The sequence below is a fragment of the Myodes glareolus genome, chromosome 3 (genome assembly GCF_982192425.1).
Source record: "Myodes glareolus chromosome 3, mMyoGla1.1, whole genome shotgun sequence".
Classification (NCBI taxonomy): domain Eukaryota; kingdom Metazoa; phylum Chordata; class Mammalia; order Rodentia; family Cricetidae; genus Myodes; species Myodes glareolus.
In genome coordinates this window covers 60,440,074-60,456,227 of record NC_142028.1, presented here as the reverse complement: position 1 = coordinate 60,456,227, position 16,154 = coordinate 60,440,074, and positions in this window count along the sequence as shown.

Here is a 16,154-nt window from a genome sequence, read left to right as displayed (position 1 = left end):
CTATTCTGTCAGCGCCATCATCACTTCCCGATTTCTACACCTCGGATTTCAGCTGTAGAGCATACTTTCAACGTCTCTGGAAAACACTGATGTTTGTGCCATGAATAAAGTATTTTGTGAATGAGAATAAGTTTGGAATCTCGGATGGGGCATCTGGAGATACCCCTAGGCTCTAACAAAGGGCTCCTTCTTACCTCTCCCCCGTTATTTTCTTGAGTCTATGTCACTTCTGTCTTCCCTCCACTCCCACGCAGATATACAGGACAAAGAGTGGAGAATTGTTTCCCAGAGAATCTAGCCCCTGGGGGTCTGTCCCTGAGTGGGCAGCTCTTCTGGTTTTGTTCTGTTGGTTGGTTGGTTGGTTTTTCAGTACTGTGGAAGAAACCCAGGGCCTCAGATGCTAGGCAGGCTGTCCAACAGGCAGGCTACATCCCCAGTCCAAGAGGAAATGTCCGTAGAAAAACCCCCGTCTCGGCTTGCTTTCTCTACCAGGTTCCCTTCCCTGGGCCTCAGCCTTCTCTTTTGTATGGTAGAGATGTCTGGAATCTTCTAGTGCTTCTGAGCATGCAGTGAGGAAGTGGAGATGGGATGACTGGGCCAGGTGCAGGTGCAGAGCTTCTGGGGGCCGGGGCGGGAGAAGCACGTGCTGTGCCTGTTCCCATGCAGCTGACTTTCTGTCTGGAGGGGTGGGGGGTGTGGAGGAGGGGAAGACAGCCAGACACATACCCGGGTGGACCTGGTGACTGTGTGCGTGTGTGTGTGTGTGTGCGCGCGCGCGCGCGTGCACACACATGCTTGTGTGACGGTCTTGTTATGTGGCAGGACTGGCCTAGATCTTACCTTGTAGCCTAAGCTTAGGGGTTGAGGCACGGGGATCTTTAAGGAGGACTCTCTAAACTGAAATGTGGTAGCTATGGGAAGATCCTCAAGTGAAAGGGGCCTAGGGTAGGATTCCCCTTGATGCCTGTGAGTCAGAAAAAGGGAAGAGGAGGAGCTTTTGTGGCAAGGAGGCTGTAGGGACAGAGATGTGAGGTATGCAACAGTTTGAAATTTCCTTGGAGTTTGTTTTTTTACAGGGTCTTACTACATAGCTCTGGCTGGCCTCAATTCACTATGTACACCAAGTTGACCTTGAATTCCCAGAGATCTGCCTGCCTCTGCCTCCTTAGTGTTCCAATTAAGGAATCATACCAACATGCTCCGGAAGTTCCTGGAAGTTCTGGATCAGAAAGCCCCAGGATGCGGGTTCCTGTAAAGATGCTCGGGAAGTGTCTAGGTTCCAGAGGCTTTGTGCCTCTGCAGAATGGTGCCCTGCGGCCGCTGAGCCCTCCTCAGAGTCAGGCCTGGTGGGGAGGGGTAACACCAAGCTTCCCATGAGATGAAACAGAGGGAAGGCTGTGTGGAAAGATCTAGAAGGTCTGCTGGAAGATTAAAAACAAAGTGCTGCCGCTTGTGTTGCTATGCTGCCTTGTGTAAGATCAGAAAACACATTCAGGGGCCTGTGTGTGGCGCAGCCACTACCCTGAGAGGAAAGGCATGGGATGCATTCACCTGGAAAGGGACAGTGCAAGAGAGGTGAGACACCCAACTGTGTGCCTTGTTGTATCTGGAGTTTTGAGCCTTATCGGTGAGGTAGGCTCAGAGCATGCAGGAGAGGCTGGGGTGTTGACTAGCAGTAGAGTGTGTGGTTAGTGTATCTAAGGCCCTGCGAGCCACCCCGAGTGACACAGAGAATAAACCTCCGAACATCATACAGAGCTGAAAGCCGTCAGTGAACGGGTGTTTGCTTGTGAGTGAGGGCTGGTGTCCATATCCCTGTGTTCATGACCTCGTTGAACAGGCCGACTTCTCCCTGGCACGATCTGGGAAAGTTTCCACAGAGATTACATTATATGGTGCCAAAGTCACGCTTTGCGAAGTCCAGCCAGTGAGCAAAAGAAAATACCTCCCCTCTCTCCCTCCCTCCTGTCTCTCCCTCTCCTTTCCTCTCTCCTCCTTTCCTGGTTAATCCCCGAGGGCTGTCTGGAATGGGCATTTGGCATTTGGTTGGGAGTGTGTGTCCTCATTTGGTCTTAGGTGCATAGTCCAACTCAGGGGACCGGCTCAGACCCCACCCTCGCATGGGAAGAAGCTGGTGCAGAAGAGCCTGTTTGGCTTCGTATGAGGTTCACAGCTCTTCTGTCCAAACATTACACTTGTTCAGGCCCATTGGCTCACTCAGCCTCTGAGCCTCAGTTTCCTTCCTTTCTCAGCTTTGTCAGAGAAGACGTGCCTTCATCCGGCCAGTGTTCACTGAGTACCACTGAGTGCGGAGGATAGTGCAGTGGTCCAGGCCACATGCTCCACATGTGGTGGGAGATGCAGACCAGAGGCAGGTGGTGCACATATCCATGTGAACAGAGGGGCATATGAGGTTGCCTAGAACAGAGTCTGACGGTGGGCTTAACATTAGGGACCCCACCCTGGGTAATGCCACCAGGAGAGACATTAAGGCAAAGACATGTCAGGAACAAGTGACCAGAACCAGCTATAGGATGAGACCCCTCCCCACCTCATAACTCATCAAGATGGATAGCCGTGGAGGTGGGAGAGGATGGCCACTGGGGGTACTGCACTGCTAGGAGATTCTGATGGCTTAGGGTGGTCTGTTGAAATGAAAGATCCCCATGGCTGCAATCAGGATAGCAGCCTGGAGGTGACATCAGGGTTATCCCCCCCATCAGATTATCTCCTGCCTACTACTACCATTGGAGGTTGGAGCTAGGACAAAAGTGGCCGGGCTGGAAATGTTGGGGCTCCCGAGTTTGCTCCCCAAGCTTCCTGGCTGGGGAAGGTGCACAGAGGGAGGAGGATATCTCTCATGGCAGTCTTGAGGGTACACAATCTGGAGTGATGGGAGTTCAGAGGCCTTGAAGCTGAACCAGGAGACAACTACATTCAGCTAAACCTCAGGGGAGCTGGGGAGCTTCCTGGGCATGTGGGGGGACCACCATGTTGATGGAAAGGGAGAATGAGAGATACTGGGGCTCTGAAAAAGCGTGCTTCCTCTTGGGGAGTGGATTGATCACGAGAGGGAGGTAGAACCTTGGGAATGGAGAACCCCCAGTTTTGAGGGAAGGACCGGGGACAGGCACTTCAGAAACTCTAAACACAGGAGGGACAAGGCCAAAACTCTTGAGGTGACAAGACAGGTAGAAGAATGCACTGGAGTCAACTCTGTCCACCTCCATGTTCTCAGTGGTGAGGTGCTACAGGCCTCCTTTTGGCATGTTCTTTTCCAGGGTGCCTTGAGGGTCAGGCTGTGCATCATTTATAGCCATTGTCCTCGAAGTTACTGTAACTTGGAAAGGGTTCAGAAATGCCTCTGCATGCAGGCTGATTGCTGCAGAGAAAGTGCAGGTCTAGGGGAGGTTGTTTCCTTCCTCAGGGTGGGAGCCTGACTGTATTGTCCTTGGCCAGGGTCTCCACCCACGTCTTCCAGCTGGTGAGGAAATGGTGCCACCCCAGCACTGGGCAGAGGCCAAGGGGATGGTGGGAGCCTCAGGAGGTGGGGGCTGGGGCACTGAGCACTCATGCTGCATCCACGAGAGGACATTGCTTGAGGCAGACCTGATCCCCCCAGGTCTCTCTTCCCTTTGGGCCTCAGGTGGCTCATCTCTGAGGTGAGGATAGCACCTTTGGGCCCAAAGATGGCTTGCATGTGGAAAGAGGCCCTGGAGCGTGAGGAGGGCCAGGCAGTGCATACGATGTGTGGGGATGGAGACTGGCTGGTCACTTGCCTTTGGCCTTAGCCACAGGTTATCTCTTCCAGCTTCAGAGTCTCCATCTGGGGAGTGGTTGAGTGACAATATCCTCCCAGAGGCAGATGGAGGCAGAAGGATGGTCACAATCTGTGCACCCCTCCCGAAACACATGCTGGGCAGGTGAGCAGCACCGAGTGGCGGCTTCTCTCTTGGTACCTTTCACTCATTTGGTTGCTGAGGTGTCTTTGCCAAGTTGATCTTTGGCCTCGTGGTCCTGCTTCTGTGCTCTTGGTGCCCCCAGAGTCCATCCTCCCTTACCTGTTACTCCCCCAGCCTGACTTTTTTTTTTATTTTTTGAGACAGGGTTTCTCTGTAGCTTTGGAGACTGTCCTGGAACTAGCTCTTGTAGATCAGGCTGGCCTTGAACTCACAGATCCGCCTGCCTCTGCCTCCCAAGTGCTGGAATTAAAGGCCTGCACCACCACCACCCAGCTCCAGCCCTGACTTTTATCCAAGGGAGCATTCAAGAAATCCAGAAAGTTCTGGTTTTAGGGTCTTCTCCACCGGGAAACACATCAGCGAGCCCTCGAGCACCCTCCTTGCTATTCCCCTGGGTCTGACCTTATTCTGAGAACATATCTAGGACAATGAGGTGAGTCAGGGAGGTGAAGAGAGGATGCAGCGAGGAAGGAGAGGTCCTTCTGAGACCCAGGGATCAGGGCATCAGGGCAGGTGGTCAGGGAGGAAGGAAAGGCCCTCCTGAGACCCGAAGATCAGGGCATCAGGGCAATGTCTTGTAAACACAACTTGCCAATACACTCCAGTCCCTGACACGCACATAGGCATATGCACACAAGAAAACACAGGAACACACATCCATAGTCACATGCATCCATATACACACTCCTTCCTTCTAAGAGTTATTATTACTATTAATTATTGTGTTCCTGTGTCCATGCATGTAACTCAGAGGCCAGAGGTGTCAGATCTGGGGTTACAGAAGTTTGTGAATTACCTGATGTGGATGTTAGAAATGAAATTTGAGTCTTCTGGAAGAATAGCAAATACACTTAACCATGGAAGTATCCCCCATTCTTTCCTATATACAGACATGCACACCCATTGGCACTAACAAAAACAGTCATGCTCAGGCAGTGTTCTCTTATACCCAACACACATTCCTGTAGAGAGGAGCTGCGGGCAGGCCTGCTTTTCATCCCGCATGGCTCCCGCACGGCTAGATTAGCGCCGGAAATAACAAAACACAAATTGTATTCATTTAAACACTGCCTGGCCCATTATCTCTAGAGAGTTAGTTACTGGCTAACTCTCACATCTTGATTAACCCATTTCTAATAATCTGTGTAGCACCACGAGGTGTGGCTTACTGGGAAAGATTCAGCATGTCTGACCTGGTGGTTGGCTCCATGGTGTCTCTCTCATTTCCCTTCTTCCCAGCACTCTGCTCTGTTTATTCCACCTACCTAATTTTCTGTCCTATCAAGCCAAGCAGTTTCTTTATTAGCCAATGAAAATAACACATAGACAGATAACCCTCCTCCATCATTTTCCCTTTTTCTGTTTAAACAAAAAAGAAAGGCTTTAACTTTAACATAGTAAAATTACATATAACAGAACAGTTATAAAGCAAGAATTATAGTTACAATATCTATATCTATTTTATCTTTTATCATAACTAAGGAAAACTATAACTATCCATTCTTCAACTCCATCAAAGACTCCAGAAGGATATAATACTACCTAAGTAAACAAGAAATAAGCAACTTCCAAACTCTAGAAATGACAGAGACATCTTGCTGCCTGGACAGTCACCCAGAATTGTTTTGTACCATTGGGGCATCCATCTTCAGCCTTCAGGCCCATAGTTTCAGTAGACATTTCCATGAAGCAGGAACCCCGAGAGACCATCTCACCTTTAGGTAAGTTCAGAAGTCTTCTCCCTGCGGGTTCTTTGTGTCCAGTCCATGCAGTTTCTTGCCCAAATGGCTATCAAACTCCATAAGGAGCCTCTTTGATGCCTATCTTCCTCTTGAAGTAGATTGGTGCTGCCAGGAGCAGACATGTCTCATTGTCATGAAAAGCCCTAAGTTATTAAAACATTTAAAATGCCATATTCTGTAGTCTTTGAAAGATATGAAGAATGCCTATCTAACTGAAATATATCTCTATATATCTAGAAAATCTAACAAACATGACTACAAACTTGACTATTGTCGATGATTATCCATTAACAACCTATATTTCCTAATTATACATTACATTTTTAAAATGAACTACACAATCACAATGCCTTAATCAAGAGCAGAAATACATATACATATAACAAAATTAACCTTAAAATCCATACCAATGCAAATTATTCATATCTATATCATATCCCCCTTTAAATGTAAAAGAACATTTATAAACAATGTTTGGGAATATTGACATAATTATTTCTCTCCAAACTTCTTCCTGCTGTATGGGGGCGCTGTTAATCGGGTCTTTCATGATAACCTGTGTGTCAGGTTCATCTCACTTGACAGTTAAGTGAAGTAATTTTTTGAGGGTGTTCACAGCAACCTTTCAGGAGGGCGTGGTCTATCATACCATATTGGGATAGAAGCAATCCACAGGGTCTCATCCTCTGTGAAAACAAAAGAATCTCTTTTTCAAAATATCATATCCTTAGATCCAAATTTTGAAGTCATTATACCCTTATGATATCCATTTTGGTTTAGCTTGGCAGCCCATATAATGAAATGTCTCTCTGTACTTAGCTCCTTCACAGTCAAAAATTTTAAAGAAAACACAATGTACATAATCCAGACTCTCTGTGAATTTTCCATTTTTACGTAGCTTATTTTCCTTTATTTCTTTTAATCTATAACTATCTGTAATCTGCCTCTTTAAAGACTTTACCCTTTTTTTTAAGGCATTAACTTTATTCTCTATATTCTTTTTCTTCTCTCTCCCAAGCCTATGTACAGTCATCCAACATTGTGACCCATTTATAGGTCTTGTATGTCTGAATCTGTTCTATTGTGAATCTGTAATTTTTTACTATCCAGGAGCATTTTTGTTTTGCATTTTAAAATCACTAAGCACTTAATAATCTAAGCTGTGACATTCCTAGGTCAAAAACAGATACTGCCTGCTTGCCCCGCCCAGTCCAACATGGCGGAGCCACTTGTGACTCTGAATCAGTTGCAGAGCAGCGGGCTGCTCTGGATGTTGACTCCACCTCTTTCCAATTTCAAAATGGTGGATGTACCATTTTCTGCTAGCTCTGGGGCCGCTAGGTAGGAGCCACACTCAGCAGTTTAACTCTGAGACTGAGCGTGCAGCACAGAAACTCTTTTCATCCAAGTTACATCCAAATCTGACCCGCAGAGCACTATGCAGCCTGGAAACATCTGTCTGTATGGCGGCGGGAATCTGCCATGCTCTCCTGCCTGCCTAAGCCTGAGCTTGCAGTCTGCCCCGGTGCAGGCAGGGAGAGCTGAGCCATTGGCATGGTCTCAGAGTACTTTCTTCCCAATCCCGAGCGGGCACACAAGCATCCAGTCCCATAAAAGCCATTGAAATGCTTTAAAGCCAGAGTTTGCACCGGCAGCACAGCCCAGGAAGCCGCGTTTTAAAATGACGCAGCTTTTTTTTCTGCCGCTATGGCTGAAACAGGAAATCTCTCTATGGCATGTCCTAGCAAACAGCAAAAAACTGGGTTAAATTCTATATTTGTGTCTAGAATTTCTTTTAAAGCCCTCTTAGGTTTTACGTGGAGTTAGTTGCCACGTTAGAGCACCACTAGCTTACCCCTGAAATAATTACACGGAAACTGTATTCTTTTAAACACTGCTTGGCCCATTAGTTTCAGCCTCTTATTGGCTAACTCTCACATCTTGATTAACCCATTTCTAATGATCTGTGTAGCACCACGAGGTGGTGGCTTACCGGGAGGATTCTAACCTGCGACCATCTCGGAGAAGAGAGTCATGGCGACTGACTCTGCTTCTTTCTCCCAGCATTCTGTTCTGTTTACTCCACCTACCTAATTTTCTGTCCTATCAGGCCAAGCAGTTTCTTTATTAGTCAATGAAAGTAACACATAGACAGCTGACCCTCCTCCATCAGGCACCTATGAAAATGTGGGAAACCAGGACCCTGAGAGCAGAGGGGCGGTGCCTAAGGTCTACAGTGAGGGTCAGAGTGGGCGTGCCAACTCGACTGTGTGTTCCCTGAGACGGGGTTTCTTTCTGTGCACAGTCTAGAACAGTTACATGTGGCGAGTGGCAGTCGGTATTATGGGATGGAAACTGAGCTGGGTCAAGCAGATCTATAATCCCAGCTACTTGGGACACTGAGGCAGGAGGATTGATAGTGGTAACCCTGTCTCAAAGAGTTTAAAAAGATTGGGTGGAGGGCTGAGGATGTAGTTTAGTGATAGAGCATTTGGTTGGTTCACTCCCCAGTACCAAACAGGAAAACTAAATGGTGGGGAGAGCATAGCTGAGTGCTTCACATGTAGTAACAGCAGTGTGGGTGTCCGTGCACACATGTGCTTGGGGCACCAGCTCTGGCTGGGTGTAGAAAATACTGTGAGTGGTGGGTAGAACCTGGGGAAGTGGCCCGCTGGAATGGTGGCACATAGACCCCAGTGGCTGGCATTCTTTTTAAAGATGTTTTTTTAAAAAAATTACATTTTGGTGTAAATTCTCCTGGTTTTAAGCTGTGGCTGAAACTTTAAAAACAAAAATTGGGCATGAGGGCCAGCAAATGGCTCAGTGGGTAAAGGGACCCGATGGACCTGAGTTGGGTTCCCAGGGCTCACATGGTAGAAGGAGAGAACTGACTCCCACAAGCTGTCCTCTGACCTCTGCAGTCGTGCTCTGGCACACACACACACACACACACACACACACACACACGCACACGTATGTGAGCGCACACACTCACTTTCTCAATACATTTTTTAAAGGAAAGCAGTAAACATGGGACCTGGGGAGACGGCCTAGTGGTTAAGAGACCCACATGGCAGCTCAATTACCTGCAACTCTAATTCCGGGGATCTGATGCCCTCTTGTCCCTGTGGGCACCAGACACACACGTGGTGCACATGGGCACATGCAGGTAAGGCTGTATAGTGGCATTTCATTTTTAATAAAGCTTTCCTGAAGATGAGAGTTAAACAGCCCCACTGGTCAGCCTTACAGGCCAAGCAGTGGTAACACACACCTTAATCCCAGTAGCTACACTAGTTGCCACAGAAACCAGGCATGCATGCCTTTAATCCCAGCCCTCGAGAAGATTATAAACCGGAAGGAAATAGCTCTCAGACAATTTCATTCTGAGATTCTTGGAGGCAGGATCACCATTTCAGATTGAGGTGAAGGTAAAAGCCAGTGACTGGATGCATTGCTTTTTGAATCTTCAGGTTGAGCCCCAATTTCTCAGGGTTTTTATTAATTGTGCTTCATAAAACACTCATACACATAAGAAAAAAATCTTAACGAAACAAAATGAAGATAAGCCAAGCAAATCCTACTGTCACAGCTCTTGCGGAGGGAGGGTCATCACTCAGTGACTTTTTCTCTGTTCTCCCTTCTCACTGCCCCCTTTCCCCAGGGTGTAGCAGAAGTTGCTGCTTTGCTACTGGCCTGCCCATCTCCTTTCTCATTTCTTTGGCCTTCAGGGTCCCAGAACTAGCAGCTCTGCTGTGACAGCCATCTGCAAGGCAAAGGACTGGATGGAGCTCCATTGACAAGCACATCAGTGACACCCTGGATATAGGTCACTCCCTAGCTGGCAGCACCTGCCCCTGTTCTCTCGAAGCCTGGGGCATCCTGCCAGCTCATGGTTACTTCCCCTGGATCTGCGTTAGGGTCCCTGGACTCTTTTGGGCAATGTCTCAGCTGCATCCATCAGTATTTTTTGTTATTAACTTTTTTGTTATTGTTATAACAGCATGAGCAAGGCGACTTAGAAAAGAAAGGTGTCTTTGGGATTGCAGTCCCTGAGAGATAGCAGTCCATTACGGCGGGAAGTGTGACAGTGAGCAGCAGGTATGGCGGCCTGAGCAGCAGACTGCGGGCTCTCACTTTGAACTGCAAACCCTAAGAGAAAGCAAGCCAGAAAGCAGCACTTATGCCTTCAACTCCCAAAGCCTGCCTTCTGTGACACACTTCCTCCAGCAAGACCACACCTCCTAAACCTACCCAAACAGTGCCACCAACTGGGGACCAGTGCTGAGACTTTGAAGACATCTTACGTAAACTGCCTCCGGGAGTGATAAACACAGGGGTGCTACGGTATCTACAACCTTAGATTTTCATTGTTCTTCCAAGCTGACTGCAGTCTGATTCTTCAGGCTACTATGAGGCATTCAGTGCACCATATTAGTTATCCTGCCCCCTGTCCTCCTGTGTGCTATGCCATGATATACCAGAACCCCTCCCCTCAATCACAGTGCACCCCTCTTTGACTGTTCTTCCTCTGCCCTCCGGGGTCTTACTCTCAGCTTCTCTGTGAGGTCAGCTTTCAAGGACTCCACTTATGAGGAAGATTGTCTGTTGCTTCTCTCCCGTCCCTGACTTGACTGTCCTCTACACTGGGAGTAAGGTGCAGCTGTCTGAGGCCCTTCTGGGTAGGAGAGCAGCTGGAGCTCCACTGGGAACCTCAGAGGGTACCACACCAATTCATCCCCTCTGCGTGGATTTAGAAATGTCCCCCATTGGATTGTGACCCTTTCCCTTTCTCCATCTCACCTCTAGGTTTACCCACTCTGATGGTGAACTTCGCTGTGTGGCAACAGACATTTTGGGGGAGGGGGTGGCTGAGGCTCCAAAGGCAGGAGCTGTTCTCTCTCTGAGGTTAGGGAATTAGCCTATACCGGCCCAACTCCTGTTAGAGGATTTTTGAGTTTCATTTTCACTACTTCCTGTTTCCTTCTATTCCATGAAGTCAACTCCTCGAGAGTTGAATTGAATTGATCCCTAACTCCATTGGGAGTGGTGATCAGTCATTACACACGATAATCTCAGTACTTGGAAGATGAAGGCAGAAGGATCAGGATTAAAGACATCTTCAACTAGAGTGAGTTCAAGGTTAGCTCAGATCTCTTATGCCAAGGAACACTGATGAAGACCACATGCCTGTTACAAAGCATCACAGACCCCTCCCAGGGTACAATACTGACCCTGCAGGATCTTGGCTGGATCTCAGCAGCTTTGAGGACTGGAAATAAATCAGACGACACCTCCTGTTGGGTTTGTCAGAAGTCATCCTAATAATTAGGCTGGAGCTGTGGGGTCCTAGGTAGGAAGGCCATGGACACAGGCTGTCACGTGGCCACTCGCCGTGGCTGCATGGCTGAAGTCTGCCGGTCAAGTTACTCGCCATCGAGTTCTTTCTCTTTTTCTTCACTCTATCAATTCCTTTCTGTTGCTGTGATAAATTGCCAAGACCAAAAACAACTTTGAAGAGAAAAAAACTTTGGCTTCCAGTGTCTAAGGAGACCGACTGTCATGGTAGGGAAGGTAGGGCACCAGGAGTGTGGACAGCCTGGTTGTCAGGAGGTAGAGAGGGAGGACCGGAAGCAGGACCAGGTTATAAAACCTTAAAGCCCTGCCCCCAGTGACATACCAGTGACGTACTCCTCCTCCCACCCCCTGCGAAGGCTCCACCTCTAAAGATTCCATAACCTCCCCAAGCAGTGCCACCAAATGAGAGCAAGCTTTTAAATACATGACTCTTTGGGGTCATTTCTAACTCAGTTCACGATTCCCCCATCATCCTTTGTTGTTGCATATTTATAGTTGGGTAACAGCCATTTGATCAGAAGCTCAATTAAAGCAACCAGAGACTTGTAAGTGGCATCATGGAAGGGGTGCTTAGGGGGACTGAGACCTTAAGCTGGGAGGTCTTGATTGATCTAGGCGTAGACAGGAGAAAGCACACAGCCTGAAAGTATGGTTTGTAGTTTTTCAGTTAATTAAATTTTCAATTTCATGTGCATGGGTGTTTTGTCTGCTTGTATATCTGTGCATTGTGGGCATGCCTTGTGTCTAGAGAGGCCAGAGAGGCTGTCAGATCCCCTAGGACTGGAGTTACAGTTAATTGTGAGCAACCAGTGGGTGCTGGGGATTAAACCTGGGTCCCCTGGAAGAGCAGTCAGTGTTCTTAACTGTCGAGACATCTCTCTGGCCCCAATGGATATTTGGCTTTTGAATAGTTGGGCACTCAGCCTTTTAAGCTTGCTATGAATGTATATCCATGCCAATGCTATTGGCTGCAAGTCCTCTGAGGGGCGCCCTCTCCCCCTTGGCCCTCTTGAAGCTACCTGGGCTGTCTCAGATGCCATCAGCAGACTCAGCCACAGAGCCTGGTGCCTGTGTGAGAATTCCTCTACAGAGGACACACGTGCAGGAGGGCATGCTGTCTGCAGGTGGCAAAGCTCCACGCTGTCCTTGCATAGGGTTGTTCCAATAACAGTGGTACACAGATGCTTTAATGTGCTTCTCAAATGCTAAGGGGACACACAGTTAACTTGCTGATGGTCTGGGTGGGCAGAGGGGAGGGGGGGTTCATGGCACTTGAATACCTGGGGTGTTTAACTAAGCCTCTCTGATACACTATTAACCAGAGTTCGTCCTGCAGCAGAGGCAGCAGATGGCCGCTGTCTTCTTGGCATGACATTTAGAGAAGTTTGGAGCATCATATAAATAGTGAGAAAATGTACATATGGCTTTAGGCCTTGAACTTTTCTGAACGCTCCGGGCTTCCTTTTTCTCCTGAGTTTCTTAAGTCAAGCTGTTCTCTTGAAAGTTTCTAATTTGATGATCTCTTGAGATCACATGGTTTCTGCAGGATGGCCCAGAGCCACCACAAATCTCTTTGTGTATATACAGAGCTATTCTTCTGTGACAGGGCAGTTTTCTCTGGGGGCTACGAGTGGGGTTCACAAGAGAGAAGCTCTGGGGCCGGAGTTGTACAGTGTTCTGTCGCACAATCGAGCAAGGGTGCCCCCTTGTGGCTGCATCTCAACCTAGTCGACAAGTAATGGCTAAGGTGTTTTCAGTGCCATGGGAGGCTTTGAGGCCTCACACTGCTGCCTGAAGTGGCTTTGGAAAAGTTTTAGTGTGAGCTGAAGCCAGAGGTCTATGTGGACAGTTGGAGATTAAGTGGGATGCCCGGCAATGCAACAGAACTAGCTGTCCTTCCTTAAACCATGTGTCTGGGCCCATAGTCACCCTAGAGTCAACTTCCCTGCCCCACCTAGGACTAATGGATCCCAACATGCAAGAGTCTTCCTGGCAAACAACCCCTGTGAAGGTCTGGACTTTCCTGGTCTGTGGGCAACACACTCCACCCAGAGAAGCAGCCCCGTGTTTCAAGCCCTGTGCTGGGGGCTCGAGTCTCGCCTCACCCACCACAGCCTAGGCAGAGTTTGGCGTGGGCTTACCAAGGGTCATATAAGGATTCACACGTTGTGAGGATGCCCAAAGCCAGGTAAACGACAAGCCACAGGCTGTCAGAAAACAATCGCAAACACAAAGCTGATGATGGACAACTGTCACACATACAAGGGACTTCTAACACGTGCCAGTAGAAAATGACACAATCCCAACACAGGCAGATGATGAGCGGACTCTCAGCGAGCACACGCATGCACGCAGATGGCTGATATGCACGTGAAAGTGTGTCCTGTTTCTGTCACCAGGGAGCTGCCAGTGAGACCCAGCTGCCACAGCCCCCTCGTGAGTTTATGCCTTCACTTTCAGTTAGCCACCCAAAAAACATCAAAGAGGAAGTTCCAGAAACAAATCCAGGAATTGGTGAGATCGCTCAGTGGGTAAAGGCACTTGCCAAGTGACCTGAGTTTGATCCCAGAAGGTGGAAGGAGAGAGCTGACTTTACCAGGTTAACCTCTGACCTCCACAGGTGGCACACATCCACACACACACACACACACACACACACACACACACACACACGTATGCACACACGGGACTAATAAGTGTGGGGACTCTTGAGACGGCTCAGTGGGTAAGAGCACTTGCTGTACGTGCAGAGGCCCTTCAGGTGAAGCGAATCGGTAAGCGCTCCCCTCAAGTGAAGATGGCTCAGTTTCCAACACCCACACAGTGGCTCACAACTCTGGTTCCCGGGGATTTTCTGGCCTCTGGTGACACCTGGCATACATGTGGTATACAAACGTAATTGTAGGCAAAACACTCATGCATAAAATAAAAATTAATTTTAAAAATAACAAAAATTTAAAATAATTAATCCAAAATTCTCTGGCTTTGACCTCTCCCAAACTGAATGACACACTGTCTTGCCTTCACACTCTGTTATCTTCAGGGTGAGTTGCCCTGCCGTTCCGGCTGTCTGTCACTGTCATCTTGATTGTGGCTTCTACTGTCTTATCCCAGTACTGGCATTCTCATGACTCTGTTTTGTTTTGCTCTTTAATTTTTAATTCCTTGTTTTGAGAAAAGGTCTCCTGTGACTCAGGCTGACCTTGAACTCACTGGGTAGCTGGAACTGCCTTGATCTTTCTGTGTCCACTTCCCAAGCGTTAGGGTTACAGGTATGGCCACAGTGCCCAGGAAAATGGCCCTTGTTTTGCCTAGAATGACGCCAGAGTAGTGATGCTGGCAACCCAGGTGTGCTGAAGAGAAGCGGTGAGTGCTTCCCATCTGGGGCTGTGGTGGTTTGATGGGAAATGCCCCCAGAGGCCAATTTAAAGTCTTGGTCCCCAGGTGGTGACTCTGTCTGGGGGAGGTTTGCTGGAAGAAGCGCGGCACTGAGGGAGAGCTCTGAGAGGATGCAGCCTCTCCTGCGTCCCGAGTCCGCTCGCTCTGCTCTGTGCTTCTTGTTGAAAAAGGGATCACTCAGCTTCCCACTCCTGTCTCCATACCTGTTGAGTGTGGCCATATTTTCCCGCCACAATGGACCCTCATCCCTCTGAAACCATAAGCCTTTCTTCTAGAAGTTGCCTTGGTCATGGTACTTTTGCCACAACAGCAGAAAGGTGACCGGTATATTCCCTCATGGGAAGAGGATCTGGACATGCTCTCCTCAAGGGGATAGGAGCCAGAAGTGCTCCCCTCAGGTGAAGAGAAGTGAGTGCTCCCTCACAGGGGGAAGTGTTTTCTCTGAGTGAGGGGAAGTGGGGCAGGGAGGAGGGGGAGAGAGAAGTTAGATCGCCTTGGTTACAGCGCACCACAGCGTCTGCTTGTTGTGTTGTTGCTGCCTTGTGCTATTTCTGCCGTGTCTCACCGGGCCTCACTGATGAAATGAATGATCATAGGTATGTATACAATATAAAAGAAAACCACAAGACCCATGGGACTTGGGGCCATCTGTCATTTTAGGCACCTACTGGGGATCTTGGAGTGTGTCCCAGGAGAATGGGGATTATTATTGACCCACTTTGATCTTTGGTGAGGAATTCACCAAAGGGAGTCTGTGTTACTCCCCTAATAGTTATGATCACGCAGGTTTCTGAGGAATTCAAAGAGTGGCTGGGGCCAAACAACTAGGGATGAGCTAGAGTGGAAACCGACCGAGTGAGGAGGCAGAGATCCCAGGCAGAGGCAGAAGCTGTGGTTTCCATCGCTGGGAGAGTCCAGGTGCCGCTAAGACTCCAGGGCTAAGGGTCTCAGACACCCTAACATTTGCCGCTACTAAGGTTATCTAGGGCAACCCGAAGCTTGAAAGCTGTAACATCAGTTACTGCAGGAGCGGAGGGGCCCGGTACCTGAGACCCGTCCAGGAGCCGTGACACTAGTATGCAGCTGCTTGCTGCCGCTAATCAGCCGCCCAATGCCAGGCCCACTGTGGGCTAAAGCCCAGGGTAATGAGCCTCCAACATGAGCACCCACAGCTCTGAGTTCTTGGCTTCTAAATCTGGGAGCAACTGAGTCCTGGCTCCCAGGGCTTCCTTTAGCTGTGGCCTCTGGCTCTGCCATCTGCCGGTCCAGTCCCCGGAGCCTTGGACACTCAAGGGCTGGGACCACCCACTGGAGGGTTTTCCTGTGCTCTCACACCCATATCTGGGTATACAAGGACCCCAATGGCTGACCGGTAGCAGCAAGGCTCTGCGTGCTGCCCCAGTGCTTCAACAGTCTCGCTCACCCAGCGTGGAACCTGACATCTCTATGGTAGTGCCCTCTCCAGGCCGTGGGGGAGTTGTTGATGACATCTAGCGGTCAAGGGAGGGATTGCTAACAGCTGGGTAGGTGCAGATTGGGTAAGCTGAGAGGTGGCCAGGGGGTACATAAACAAGGGTGTGCCGAATCCACATGACGCCCCTCACCTGTTCCCAAATTCCAATGGACATGCCACCTTTCTTGTCACTCCTGCCACAGGCAAGGCATCCCCGCCACTTTGGCTGTGGCTGCCAGG